Here is a 14,486-nt window from a genome sequence, read left to right as displayed (position 1 = left end):
ACCATGCATGAAGTTCAAAGGATCTTAGAATCCCTAAAATTGTTTAGTGTTTGAAAACAAATCCCTTTTTATCTGCATTATATTCTCATATGAATTAATATTCCAAGAAAGTTTAAAAATCACTGATCTCGCATAGCTCTCCTAACTTCCATATTTGAGAAAATTAGTTTCTGAGAAGCTGAGTAATCTTAAGAAGAAAATCATAGTAGGGTCTGTTCATCGTGCTGGAGTTATGGAGACAAGCTACTGCCAGTGATAGCACCAAAAGCAAAGAGGGTGGGAGAAGTACTCTGGCATCCTTCCTTCTGCACTACAATGTTCTGCCAGTGCCATCCATTGGCCAAACTTAGCTGGAAGGTACAGGGTAAGCGATCCCGTGAACTGTACACAGGGTGATGTAATACACGGTGAAGGCTTAAATAAAATTTGTTATAGTAAATGTCATTACATTCATCCTCCTCTCATGACATCCTTTTGTGTCAAACGCACTTATTCCATTGTTCTTTTCACTTGCTGAAGCAGTTCTGGAAGTCCTCTTGTCTGAGTGTGTTTATGAGGTGTGATAAAAAATATCACGAATGCTGCTGTTGAATGCCATCCAGTGGAAAGACAGCGTTGTAAAAACATTACGGTGTGTTCTCATCTACCTCATTAACCGTATCTTGCATCATGGGACTTCTGGCTCATTCACAAAGTCAAGATGACCATGAAAGGTAAAGGTTTTGAATCAGCTGAGGACATCAAGGCAGTCACAACAGCATGGCAAAAGATACCAAAAGGGTTTCTAAAACTGCTTCAGAAAGTGGCCAAAGCAATGGGATAGGTGTGTTTAAACCAAGAGGGAATATTTTGGAGAGGAATTAGTGGCGACTATTTTAGTCTTTTTAATTACTTTTGGCCTTTTATGTCTTTTTAATTAAAAAAATTAAAAATTCACCATAGTCTTTGACCACACCTGGTAGTTCTCTGAAACAATGAACAAAATTTTCTGTAAGAATGTGATGGATGTGCAAGCAAATAAACAGCCACTTGGCATCGACTTGGTGACATGGGAAGCAAGGTGTGTCGACTCAAAAGTATGTTGAAAAAGCCCTTAGGAAAATATCATTGTGAAGAAAAACATTCTTTATGAAGCTCATTACAGCCAATTTTACCTCTGATGTTGGAACAGAAGACTATTTTTGCTGCTTGAGCAATAGATGACATATGTATCTTTGCTCTGGGGTCATCTTCTATGAAAAATATGAATGTTTCAAAGCTAAAATCACACAACCTAGTGACATATCTTGACAGGTTATCTGAAACTGAGAGGGATGGGTAAAAGCAATTTCACACCTTCCATTTCACTACCCTTCAGGAATCTCTGTCTCTAGATTTCTGTCTCTTTGTTTCTCCCAGTAAAAATAGGTAGGTGGATGCTTTAATTATATTTGTGTTGGAATGAGTCAAAGAACTGTGACTTTTCTCCTCCGTATGCTCTTTTTCATTCTCTTTTTTCCAGAGTCCATACACTTGAAACTCATGGAAGTTAAAGGCTGCTACAGGGTTGCACAATTCTATTTAATTCAACTCTGTATCAAGGATTCTATTCGTGGGGGCAGTAGAAAAAGATGAACATGTCATGATTTTTTGGTTTAAATGGCTTATTTTGGGTAGTTTATGCAGTCTACTGCAAAAAAGAATTCAAGACTAGAAGGCTGTATAAAGAAGCTAGTTTATTTTGCGTGGTAGACCCTTCTTTTTGAAGTACAGTAGGAGAGTCATCATATGAAGTGTGTTGGTACCTCTAACACAGAGCTTAGGACACGTCAAGAAAGCAAATACCCTACACAAAACAATATCTAGGTAAGGAAAAACTTTTGATGATGCTTTGCTGAAATAAAATTATTCTAAATCAGTGCTGTAATATGCTATCCATCCCTGTTTTCTGGCGTAGGGCTCCCTCTGCACGCTCAGAAGTGAGCAGTATTTCTGGATGGAATGAGATGGATAACTGATTACTGGGGGTCCTGGAAAGCCCTGGAAAGGTGGGGGCTGTTTACCAAGGGAAATAACCATGCAGTCAGAGGACTGGACCTTTGAGCCCCAGCTTCATACTTCTGGAGAGGCAAGGGCAGGACAAGGTGAGTTGGTCACCAAAGGCTGATGACCTAATCCATTGTTCCTATGTAATAAAGCCTCCACCCTCGCAAAGGACAGGGGTTGGCTTCTGGGTTGCTGACTATGTTCAAGTCTTGGGAATTAGTGCACCCAGAGAAGGTATGGAAGCTCCAAATCCTTCCCTCACCATGCTCCTTGTGCTTCTTTCATCTGGCTGTTCATTTGTGTCCTTTAAATAACTTCTGCAATAAATTGGCAATAATAGTGAGCAATTTTCCTGAGCTTTGGGAACCCCTATCAAATGATGAAATCCAGAGAGGAGATCATAGAGGGCTCTAATCTGCAGCCTGACAGATGAGGTTGGGGGTAACTTGGGAACCTAGTTCCTGTGACTGGCATCTGACGTGGGCCAGAACAGTCTTGCGGAATTCAACCCTTAACCTGTGGGCTCTGCTCAAACTCTGGTTGGTTCCAGGATGAAATTAAACTGTAGGAACTCTGGTAACGACAGCATGCGTGGTGTAGGGAACCCCCTCACCTCCATCTGGTCACCAAAGTACAGAGAAAAAGGTCATCAATTGATAAACTAATTTATTGAGGAAGTGATAAGATGTTATTTAGACAAAGTCAAGAGGAATCAGCCAGCAGTCTTCTATACATTGATTTAAACTGAAGAATCATGATTATTCCTTCACTGGGCAGATTTTATTATTAACTGGTTAGCAGTAATCAATTTTGATCATTGTTTATTGTGGAATACTTTAAATCATTCAATAATACACTTTCTCAGTAATCACCATAGATATTCTTGGTGGGTATCTCTCCCCTTTTCAGATGAAAAAACCAGAGTTCAAAGAAATAAAGTGATTTTCTATGGATCAAGCAATTACCTGCAGCAGACTGGGTTCAAACACTACTCTTCTGACCGTACCAAACTTGTTAGATGATATCACCTGTCTTCATGTAACCCACTGCTGGTCAGAGGCAAAAGAGGCTAGGGGTTGATGTATAATTAGCTATTTTGGATGAGGAAATAAAACTAGTGATTTGATAATATAAATAATTGTAATCTGACACTTTATTAGATTTTCCTGATTTCTTACAAAAAGGCTTTTATAAGGAATAAAATGGAATAAAATGGTAATAAATTTATTGATACAAATTTAAAAAGTGTTTTGAAGAATCTTATCTTCAGAACAGCAGAAGATAATTTTCCAGGAGATTTCTAGGTCTCTTGTACCATTCTCTGGTGGTGTGACCTTACCTTTACAAATTTTTTAGGAACAGTGTGATAGAATAGAAAGTGCTTGGCTTTGGAGTTAGAAAGACTGAGCTCAATTTTCTACTCTACAATTATCTAGCTATTTGACATTGGACTGGGTGTATGCTTGGCTAAAGCCTTTCTTTTCCCATGTGATATGAGGATGATATCCTACTGTGCAAAAGGTGTAAGGATTCACAATAATTGCAATGTAGCCTCTGACATGAAGGTTGTGTTTAAGAAATACTGGACATTATTGTGGACTTACAGTTCTCTCATATGGTCTATTTTTTTTCAGTCTGGATCATAAGCTTTTTTATTTTAGACTTTGGTTGCTGCAGAAAGATTTGTTATTTCTTAAAAGGGGGATTTCTGGCCCAAATTCAACTCCAAATTAATTTTCTCCCATGGGGTTCCTTTTCTTTTGGTTGCAGTTTTTCTTGAAGGGTCTTTTGGTGTAGATTTTGATATTTTCTGTGAACTTGTTCTGCTACATGTTTCAAAGCAAGATTGCAAATAGTTCAATGTTTGCATTTTTACTCGATGGACTAATGGACGTGGATCTGTTGTCTATCTTTTTGAATTTATTTTTTTATATATTTTATTTTAAAGAGAATGAAAAAACCCCAAAATAACAGCAACATGGACAAAAACAAAACAAAGCAAAAAAGATACAAGGTTTCAGAACAAAATGACAGGAATTAGCAGTGGCTGTTATATTACATATGGTTATTTTCAATGAAGTTGCTCAGACTACCAGCTGTAAGAATGCAAGATTGATCAAACCATCAAAGGAATAAAAAAATAAAAAAACATTAGAAATGATACAGAGCTTCACTAAACAAGATGGTAGAAATTCAAGAATGGTTGTTGTATTGCATATTGTTGTCTTTAAATTAGTTGTTTGGATTACCAGATATAAGCATCCAAAATTGGTCAAAAAATTAAACATTAACTGTTCCTTTCAATAACCCATAGAGATCGGCAGTACAATTATCCCAACTATCCTTTTATGTACGTATATATCTATATCTTGTAAGAAGCTTTTGTGCATTTGTGCACAAAAATATGAGTGAAATGAATATCTCTTAATTACCCAAACATTCCAACATATTTAGTTTCCAAATTTAAACATGTTCTAACATGTTTAACAGTATCTAGGAATTTACATGTTCTAACAGTATCTAGATTATTTTTATTTTAAAAATTGTATTTTTATTAGTACCTGTGTGCAGTACATGATTATATTCATTGTGAGGAATTGGTACATGTACATAACACCTCTCAATTTTTCCCCCTTCCCCAAAACCACCTTACATTTTTTCTAGCATTAGATTCATTTATTTATTTTATAAGTCCTTATCAAGTTAATTATCATAAACAGGCTAATGATCTAACAGGCCAAAAACCTATAAAACACATAAGGCAATTATATAGAATCCAGGTACATTTTTAGATACCCTGGCCAGGCTTGATTACAGCAAAGTTTTTCTCTTCCTTTTCACCTATTGTCTGTTTTAAATTTTGTACTTTATTTATAGATTGGGTTTTTCATATAAAAGAAACTATAAAATATTTAAGTTTATGTGTCTGATTTATTTCACTTAACATTATGGCTTCAAGGTGTATCCATTTATCTCCAAATGACTCAAATTTACCTTTATAATTATAGCAGAGTAGTACTCCATTGTGTATAAATACCACGCTTTCTTAATCCATTTTTCTGTTGATCTATATAGGCTGCTTCCAATATTTATTATTATGAATTGGGCTACTATAAACACGTGTATCCATGTATCACTGTAATGTGATGTCTATAACTCTTTCAGGAAGATATTTAGAAGGAGAATAGCTGGGTCAATTGGAATTTCTAGTTTTAGTTTTTTGAAAATCTCTGTACTAGTTTCCCTAGGAATTTACCAATTTATACTCCCCAACAAGGGAAGAGCATTTTTTTTTCCCCCACAGCCCTGTCAGCACTTGTTATTGGCTAATTTCTTGATGACAGCCATTCTTTTTGGAGTGAGATGGAATCTTAGTGTTGTTTTAATTTGCTTTTCTCAAATAGTCTGTGGTGTTGGACATTTTTTCATGTATTTATTGGTCATTTGAACTTCTTCATCTGAGAAGTGTCTATTCATTTTAGATGCTCATTTTTGATTGGGTCTTTAATTTGGTGGTGTGATATTTTGAGTATTTTATATATTTTAGATATTAGTCCTTTGTCTGAGGAGTAGCTGGGAGAATTTTTTCCCCATTCTATAAGTTGTCTCTTTGCTGTGTTGGTGGTTTCGTTTGCTTTACAAACTCTTTTTAATTTGACGCAATCCTATTTGTTAGTTATTGGTATTATTTCTTGTGCAACCAAGGTTCTGTTTAGAAGGTCTTCCTTTGCCTGTGTTGTCAAGAGGTTTACCTATTTTGTCTCCCAACAGATTATTTATGTTTTAATATTTAGATCTTTGACCCATTTTTATTTTAGTTTAGTGCATGGTGAGAGACATAGGTCTGGATTAAATCTTCAGCGTGTGGATAGCCAGTTTTCTGAGAAGCATTTGTTAAAGAAGCTAAATTTCCTTCAGGAAAAGGATTTGGTCCCTTTGTCAAAGATAAGTTAGCTACATCAGCCTGGGGTTGTTTCTGCATCTTCTGTCTTCCACTGATACACCAGTTATTTTGCCAATACTATGCTGTTTTATCACTGTAGCTTTGTAGGATAACCTGAAGTTTGGCGTTGTGATACCTTCTGACTTGCTTTTGTTGCTCAGAATTGCTTTTGCTGTTCTAGGTCTTTATGGGTTCTGTATGGATATTAGGATTTCTTTCTCCAATTCTGTGAAGAATGGTATCGGTATTTTGATTGGGATTCTGTTAAATTTGTCTAATAGTTTTTGAAGTATGACCACCTTGAGTATATTAGTTCTGCCTATCAATGGGATATCTTTCTGTTTTCTGGTGTCTTCTTTGAGCTCCTTTTTTCATAATACTATAGTTTTCATTGTAGCAGTTTTTCACTTCCTTGACTAGGGTAATTCCTAAGTATCAAGTTTGCTTGATGCTATTGTGAAAGATATTGTTTCCACAATTTGTCTCTTGATAAGATTATTGTGGGTGTATAACCACACTGTTGACTTTTTGAATGTTGACTTTGTGTCCTGCTACACTAATGAATTTAGTTATTAATTCTAGGAGTCTTTTAGTGAAGTTTTTGGGTCCTTCTATGTAGAGAACCATGTCATCTGCAAATGGTAATTTCACTTTTTCCTTTACTATCCATATCACTTTTGTTTATTTCACTTTCCTGATTGCTGTGGCTAATTAAATGAACTAGATTGAACAGGGATGGGGTGATACTGGACATCCTTGTGTTGTTTCTGACATTATTGTATTTTTTTAATTTTACAGAGAAAAAAATGAAACAAAATTTCAAAACAAGGTAGTAGGAGGGTAAAAATTGTTAATATATTGCATATTGTTATCTTTAAATTACTCAGAGTACAAGATATAGGTATTTAATTGTTCAAACAATATTAGCACAAACATTTCTTTTCAATGGACTGAGAGAAATTAATAGTATAACTACCTTAATTATTATGTATATATTTTTTGTCTTACTCTTCCTTCTTTTCTCCTTTCCCTCATCCCAGTTTCTTTTTCCTTTTGAACAGTTACTTCCAATTTTACTATATTTATTGTACATTTTAGAACTTGTTTACACTTTCAGCATCTCACATTAGGGAGACAATACAATGTTTGCACATGTGCTCCTGGTTTATTTCATTTATGAGTATGGTCTTGAGTTGCATCCATTTACCTATAATAGTCTCCAGTTTATCCTTCTTTATGGCTGAGTAGTACTCCACTGTATAAACAGACCACATCTTCTTTATCCATTCCTTAGTTGATGGGCATTTGGGTTGTTTCCAAGATACAGCTATTACAAATTGTGCTGCTGTAAACATGGATGTACATATATTGCTGTGGTACAGTGTTTTAATTCTTCTGAAGATACCCAGCAGGGGAATAGATGAGTCAAATGGGACCTTGAATTCTAATTTCTTAAGGAATCTCCACACTGATTTCCACAGTGGTTGTACCAGTCTACACTCCCACCAACAGTGGAGAAGCATTCCTTTTTCCCCACAGCCCTATCAGCATTTATTATTGGTTAGCCATTCTTTCCGGAGTGAGAGGGAATCTCAGTGTTGTTTTAATTTGCATCTCTTGAATGACAAATGATGTTGAGCAATTTTCATATATTTATTTGCCATCTGTACTTTTTCACTTGAGGAGTGTGTATTCATCTCAGATGTCCATTTTTTGAATTGGGTATTTGAATTTGGAGGTCTAATATTTCTGAGTTCTTTAAATGTTGTTAATAGTAATCCTTTGTCTGAGGAACAGCTGACAAACATTTTTTCCCACATTGTGGGTTGTCTTTTCACTCTGTTGGTGATTTCTCCTGCTTTGCAAAAGCTTTTTAATAAGATGAGAGCCAGTGGTTGATTCACTGTGACAGTTCCTATGAGACTGGTGTTTTGTTCATAGAGACTTTGCCTATACCAATGTCTTCAAGAGTTCTACCTATTCTACTTTCCAGCAGATTTAATGTTTTCTGTTTTAATATTTACATCTTTGTTTTAAAGGGAATAAAGAACAATTAAAAAGATATAGAATTTCAAAACAAGATGATAGGAAATTAACAATGGTTATTATATTACATATTGTTGTCTTCAAAGTAGTTGCTCAGATTACCAGATATAGTAGGCAGGCAAAATAGTCCAAACAGTATAAGCACTAACTGTTCCTTTCAATGAACTAATAGAAATTAGTAGTATAATTATCTTAGCTAATATATATATTCAATATATGTACTCAATATATTCAATTTATATATTCACTATACTCAGTAGATATATGTTCAATATTTGTATCTCCATTTTGAACTTAGTTTAATGCATCGTGCAAGATATGGGTCCAATTTTAACCTTTGACATGTGCAGAGCCAGTTTTTCCAGCATCATTTATTAAAGAGGTTATCTTTCTTCTAGTGAATGTGTTTGGCCCCTTTGTAAAGATAAGATGGCTGAGTGTGTCTAGAGTTGTTTCTGCATCTTCTAATCTGTTACATTGATCTTTGAGTTTTTTTTTTTTTTTGCCAGTGATATGTTGTCTTTTTTTTTTTAACCACAGTAGTTTTATGGCATAATTTCAAGTCAGGGATTGTGATGTTCCCTGCCTTGCCTTTGTTGCCTAGAATTGCCTTTGCTATTCTATGTCTCTTCTGGTCCAAATGAGTTCTGGTCCAAATTGCTATTTCTAATTCTGTGGGATATGCTGTGGAATTTGTATTAGAATTGCATTAAATCTGTATAACAGTTTGGAAGTATGGCCATTATCATTATGTTGGTTCTTCTTACCCAAGAGCAAGTGATATATTTCCATTTTCTGATGTCCGCTTCAATTTTCTTATTTAGAGTACTGTAGTTTTCAATGTAGAGGTCTTTTATATCCTTTGTTAGATTGATTCCTAGGTATTTCATGTTTTCGGATGCTATTGTGGAAAGTGTTGTTTCCCTAATTTCTCTCCCAGTTAGTTTGTTATTCGAGTACAGGAAGACTTTTGATTTTTGAGAGGTGACTTTATGTCCAGCCATGCTACTGAATTTGCTAATTAAATCTAGCAGTATTTTAGTGGAGTTTTGGGGGTCTTCAATGTAGAGTATCATACTATCTGAAATTACTATAATTTAACTTCTTTAAAATCATTATTCCTTTTATTTCTTTCTTTTGTCTAGTGGCTCTGGGTAGAGTTTGGCTTAATTCTGTTACTGCTTTGCTGATTTTTTGTCTACTTGATCTATCTCTTTTTCACAATGGTGTGTTAAAGTCCCCTGATATGATTGTATTACTGCTTCTTTGATTTTTCATGTCTGTTAAAATTTGTATTGTATAGTTCAGCATTCCTGTATTTGGCATATAAATATTTATGATTGTTATCTCTTCCTCTTGCATTTTTCCCCTAACAAATGTACAGTGTCCTTCTTTATCTCTTTGATCATTCTTGCTTTGAAGTTCATATTGTCTGCAAACAGAATAGCTACTACTGCTTTTTTTCTGGGTTCCTGTAGCATGGATCATTGTTTTCCATCCTTTGACTTTCAGTCTATGAATTTCCTTTTGGGTTAAATATGTTTCTTGTAGACAGCATATTGCTATATTTTGTTTCTTGATCCACTCTGCCAGTCTGCTTCTTTTGATTGGTGAATTGAGGCCATTTACATTAATGGTTATAACTGATATGTATTCACTTATCTTTGTTATTAGTCTTACATCATTTTTCTTTGCATCATCTTGTAGCTGTGGAATTGTTATTTCCTGGTTCCTTGTTATTTTTAAGAGAGCTTTACTTTCATGATCAGTAGCTGCAGTGCTGTCTTCAATGTCTGAACATCTGTCTTCAGCTTTGTTCAAGCGGTTTGGCCAGCTTTTGATAGAATTTTAATTTCCTGGATATCTGTTGGAATCTATTGCATGCATTCTAGTTCTTTCCTCTATTGTTCATTCAAGGTTTCCATCATTTTTCTATGTCCTTCCATTTTTTGTCTGTGACTTCTTTAGACATGCTGAGCATTTCTTTCATTATTGTTATTTCTTTTTTTTACCTGAGAGATTATTTCTGATCTGATTTCTTCTCTAGCCTGATGGAGTTGTTTCTTTACTTTAGTTGCTACGATTTTAGAAATTTCAGGTGTGTGACTTCCAAGCTCTTCTATGTCAATGTCTTCTGGACATGTTCTTCATGGGGTAGATGTCTGAGATTGCATTTTGCCTCTTTGAGTTGTCATTTTTGAAGATCCTGAGGTTCCCTGGGCCTCAGTGTCACACTTGTGATGGTGTGGTGGGCCTGGTCAAGACTCCCCAAACTCCCTGGGTCTCAGTGTGGCTCTTGTACTTGTGGTGGGGGCAGGGCATCAGAAGGATAGTTTTGCAGGCTACATCAATCTGGGTTGGAAGTTGTTTTCTTTCAGGACCTGAAATCCTTCACTTTAAGCTCTTCTTGACTTAATGCTTTGTGTTGAGAAATCTGCCATGATTCTGATGGTTTTTCCTGCATAGGTAGTCTGTTTCTTTTCTGTAACAGCTTTTAATGTTCTGTTGTTTTGTTGAACTTCTGGATCCTTTTTATTATATGTCTGGGTGTAGATTTAATTTGGTTATGTCTAGTTGGAGTTCTATATGCATCAATTACTGTATGTCAGATTCTTTTTACAAGCTTTGGAAATTTTCTGTTATTACTGCTTCAACTAGTCTTTTTATGTCATTCATATTGCCTCCTGCTTTCTTGTCAATACCCATCACTCTTATATTGTTTTTGTTCACATCATCTTGTAGCTGTTGAAGTTTTTTTTTGTATGGGGAACTGAACTCAGGACCTTGTGCTTGCCAGGCAGTCAATTTATTTCTTGTTCCTTGCTATTTTTTAGAGATGTTTCTTTTCATGATGGCTAGCTGAAATGCTATCTTGAAGGTCTGAAAGTCTATCTTCAGTTTTGTTCAAGCAGTTTTACCAATTTTGAATGGAATTTTTAATATCCTGGATATCTATTTAAATCTCTTTCATGCATTCTAATTCTTTTCTCTATTGTTCATTAAAGGTTTCTATCACTTTTTGATGCACTTCTATTTTTTCAGTGTCTTCTTTTAATATGTTCACCAATTCTTTCATTATGGTCATCATTTCCTTTTTTTTTTTTTTACCTGAGATATTATTTCTGATCTGACTTCTTCTATAGCCTGATATAGTTATGTCTTTACTTCAGTTGCTATCATTTCAGAAATTTCAACTGCATGACTTCCAAGGTCTTGTATGTTGATGTCTCCTGGAGTTGTTCTGGGTGGAGCAGAGGTCTGAGATTGCATTTTGTTCCTTTGTTTTGTCATTTTCAATGCTCCTAAGGTTCCCCGGGGCTCCGTGTCACCCCTGTACTGGTGGAACGTAGAGTGCATAGTGTCCTTCCTCCCAGGCAGCACCTCAAATCTCCCGATCTTCTCTGGGACTTAGCATTGTTCCTGTGGTGGTGGTAATGGGGCAGCATGCAGAATCTCTCCCATCCTGGGCAGTTCCCTGAAGCTCCTGAGTTTTCCTGGGGCTCAGAGTCACTCCTGAAATGATGGGGGGGATGAAATGCAGAGTCTCTCCCCTTCCTGGAAGCTCATTGATGCCTGCAAGGTTCCCTGGGACTCAGCATCACTCTCATGACCGCAGGAGCAGGACATAGTCCAGAGTCTCTTCTCTCCCTGGCTGCTCACTCAAACTCTTGAGGTTTCTCCTGTAGTTTTCAATGTAGAGGTATTTTTCTTCCTTTGTTAGATTGATTCCTAGGTATTTCATTTTTTGGATGCTATTTTGAAGGTTGTGGTTTCCCTAATTTCCCTCTCAGTGAGTTTTTTTTTTTCTTTATGTACAGGAATGCTATTTATTTTTGAGTGTTGACTTTGTATTCAGCTACACTACTAAATTTGGTCCTTAAATCTAGAAGTCTTGTGGAGGTTTTGGGGTCTTCTATGTAGAGTATCATGCCATCTGCAAATAAAGATAATTTAATTTTTTCTTTTGCTATCATTATTTCTTTTATTTCATTCTCTTGTCTAATTGCTATGGTTCAAGTTTCTAGACCTAAATTTAATAAGATTGGTGACAGTGGATATGCTTTTCTTGTTCCTGATTTATAGTGAAAACTTTCATTTTTGTCTGTTTAGTATGATGTTGGTTGTTGGTTTGTCATAGATGGCTTTATTAGACTGAGATAATGACCATCTATTCTAATTTTCTGTAGGGTTTTTATCATGAATGTTTGCTGGACTTTGTCAAAGGTTTTTTCTGCATGTGTTGAGATGATCATATGAATTTTGTCCTTGGCTCTGTTAATAAGGTGTATTACATTTATTGACTTTCATATGTTGAATCATCCCTGAATCCTTGGAATAAATTCCACTTGGTCATGATGTATAATCTTCTTGATGATTTGCTGCATTCTGTTTGCCAGTATCTTATTGAGGATTTTTGTGTCTATGTTCATTAAGGAGATGGGCCTACAGTTCTCTTTCTTAGTTGGGTCTTTCTCTGGTTTTGATAACAAGTTAAAATTCAATTCCAGGAATGAATTAGGGGGTACTGTTTCCCTTTCAATTTCACTAAAGTGTTGGAGAGTTTAGCCTTTCTCTAAATTAGCCTTTCTCTAAATTTCTTGTGAATCTATTAGGGCCTGTACTTTTCTTTGTTGGAAGATTTTTTTTTTTCCCCCCTCCGGTACTGGGAACCGAACTCACAACCTTGCGCTTGCCAGGCAGGTGCTTTGCCGGTGAGCTAAATCCCCAGCCCCTTGTTGGCAGATTTTTAATAACATCTTTGACTTCATTGATTGATACTGGCTTATTTAGGATTTTATATCTTCTTGATTTAGCTTTGGTAATTCATATGTTTCTATGAATCTGTCCGTTTCTTCTCCATTTTCTATCTTATTAGAATACATATTCTCAAAGTAGGTAGGGATGATCTTCTGGATTTCTGCAGGATCTGTTGTGATTTCATCCTTTTAATTCCTAATTGTGTGGATTTCAGTCCTTTCTTTCCTTTTTTGGATAAGGTTGACTAAGGGTTTTCTGATTTTATTTAATGCTAGAAAGAACCAATTCTTTGATTGATTTTTTTTTTGTATTTTTTCCTTATTCTGCATTGCATTAATTTCTGCTCTGATCTTTCTAATTTCCATTCTTGTAGGAGCTTTGGGCTTGGCTCATTTTTTTTGTAGAAGTTTGAAGTTTACCACTAAGTAGTTTGTTTCATCTTGCTCTGTTTCCTGTTATGGTTATTCACTGCTATAAATTTTCCTTGTAGGACTGCTTTCATTGTGACCTTTAAGTTCCAATATGTTTTGTTGTCATTATCATTTATTTGAAGAAACTGCCTAATTTCTTCATTTTCATCTGTGATCCTTTGGGTGTTCAGGAGAATGTTATTTAATTTCCATGTGTTTATGAAGTTCTTGTAGTTTCTTTTACCATTGACTTCCAATTTCATTGCACTATGATAATATACATGGGAGAGTGTCAATTCCTTTGCATGTGCTTAAGCATGTAGTATGAACTAGTATGTGGTCTATTTTGGAGAATGTCATATATGCAGCTGAGCAGAATGTGTGTTCTGATGTTGTGGGGTGGAACACTCTGTAGAAATCTTTTAAGTCCCTTTGTTCAAAAAATATTTTATTGTTGATATTTTGTCTAGTTGTTATATCTGTTTGTGATGGTGGGGTATTGATGTTCTCCATTACAGTTGTAGTAGTGTTTTTTTGATTTTTCATGTCCATTAATATTTGTTTTGTATGGTTGGATGTGCTATTTGTTCTATATGTATTTATGAGCGTATTCTCTTCTTCTTGGATTGTTCCCATAGTGATTTTGTCTCTTCTGATCGGTTTTGGCTTGAAATCCATTTTGTCTGCAAATAGAATAGATACCTCTGCTTTTTTGGGGGTTCCTATCACATGGAGTACTGTTTTTCATACTTTGAACTTTTGTCTATGAATTTCTTTTTGAATTAAATGTATTTCTAGTATGAAGCATATTGTTAGATCTTGTGTATTGTTCCATTCTGCCAGTCTGTTTCTTTTGATTGGTGAATTGAGACCGTTTAGAACTCAATCAGAGCTGATCCATGGAGCACACAAGGTGAGAAAACCTAAGTCTTCACAATGAAATTGTTTGAAATGGCATCAGGGTGGATAACAAAATAGTTCAATAAGGCAATTGGCAAGATCATAACAGATAAAAGTAACAAGATATTGATCCAATTAGACTTCCAGGAAGATGGTGGAGTGGTGAGCAGCAGGGAAAGAGCCTGTGTGAGATTTGGTGTCCAGACACTGGAATATAGCAACACAAAGACGAGAAGAAGGAAGGAAGTGTGTCCCTGGGACCCAGGAAAGTTCTGTGTGAGAACTGAAGCCCATAGGTGAGTGAAAAGAGAGACTTTAATGAACAAGAAGGAGGAGGGGTGCAGTGCCTTCTCCCTAAGCCCAGACTCACTGCATGGAAGAGGCTGCTTGAACCTGCAGATGCC

At 35.7% G+C, this 14,486-nt stretch overlaps 1 long non-coding RNA gene across 1 annotated transcript; it reads left to right on the top strand.

Annotated features, from left to right (window-relative positions):
- Nucleotides 1-1,788: 1,788 nt before the first annotated feature.
- Nucleotides 1,789-14,257, top strand: LOC106146633. The gene is made up of 3 exons (XR_001231163.1): nucleotides 1,789-1,845; nucleotides 1,937-2,123; nucleotides 14,222-14,257. It is a non-coding gene; the product is annotated as an uncharacterized LOC106146633 (long non-coding RNA).
- The last annotated feature ends 229 nt before the right edge of the window (nucleotides 14,258-14,486 follow it).

Source organism: Chinchilla lanigera, unplaced genomic scaffold (genome assembly GCF_000276665.1).
Source record: "Chinchilla lanigera isolate Chin_1 unplaced genomic scaffold, ChiLan1.0 scaffold00087, whole genome shotgun sequence".
Taxonomy (NCBI): Eukaryota; Metazoa; Chordata; class Mammalia; order Rodentia; family Chinchillidae; genus Chinchilla; species Chinchilla lanigera.
Note: the sequence above shows the minus strand (reverse complement) of the source record. Positions and strands in the feature narration are given on the sequence as shown.